This window comes from Egretta garzetta, unplaced genomic scaffold (assembly GCF_000687185.1).
Source record: "Egretta garzetta isolate BGI_Z169 unplaced genomic scaffold, ASM68718v1 scaffold79, whole genome shotgun sequence".
Classification (NCBI taxonomy): domain Eukaryota; kingdom Metazoa; phylum Chordata; class Aves; order Pelecaniformes; family Ardeidae; genus Egretta; species Egretta garzetta.
The window spans coordinates 5,128,118-5,128,941 of NW_009260791.1; the positions used below are offsets into that span (position 1 = coordinate 5,128,118).

Consider the following 824-nt stretch of genomic DNA (forward strand, 5'->3'; position numbering starts at 1 on the left):
AGCCCGGGGGCTGCGGCCCCGCCGGAGCCGCCGTGGGAGCGGGCGTCCCCGCGCCACCTCCTCGCTCGGCCCCTCGCCGAGGCTGGGGAAAGGCACAAATCTGAAGTTGTCTTAAGAAATCGAGCTCTCTCGGTGAGCGCCCTTTTCTGCTGATCTCACACTTTCCCATGAATAGGGGCTTCCTTTCCGTGTCAGCAAGGTCAGTTTATCCTATAAATCAAGGGCGAGCAGCCCCCATCTGCGGCATCGGCCGCTCAGCAGCCCCGGATCTCCGCTGGGAAGGGGAGGGGGGAGATTTTACACTGCAGAAAGATGTGTGCGGCTCCGAGGACTGAGGGAGACGGGGCACCCGGCAGTACCGTCAGAGGCCTGCCTGCCTGCCTGCCTGCCAATGTGGTGTTAATAAAAGAGGAACTCGCAAAAAAAAAAAAAAAAAAAAAAATCCATTTTTCATGTCATTGTAATGTTCTCATTCTTTTTTAATGTTCATTGCCAACACTACCTCTCCCCAGCACAGAGCAGAGATTGCCAGGCGTGTGTTTGTTAAAGTCGACTCAGAAACACATTTGTTTGTGCCCGTGTGGTCTGAGGATAAAGTTTATATCGTGAAGTAGAGGGCAAAGAAGGACAAAACATATATTTTTGTACGTACGAATAGTACGAATATAAGTAAAACATACTTGTGTGTGTATTGCTTGGAAAAAATAGCACCTCTTGGAGAAAAGGAAAAGAAAATTTTTTCTGCAATGCCTAAAGAATCGATTTGCATTTGAAGTGCTGCTGGAACTGGATTGTTGCCGTTAAAAATGCAATGAAAACAGAAA

The 824-nt window shown here is 48.8% G+C and overlaps 1 protein-coding gene across 1 annotated transcript in view; it reads right to left on the reverse strand.

Moving 5' to 3' along the window:
- Positions 1–824, reverse strand: part of PAX9 (paired box 9) — a 29,060-nt gene that overhangs the window by 15,983 nt on the left and 12,253 nt on the right. The gene's annotated exons all lie outside the window — the stretch shown is intronic.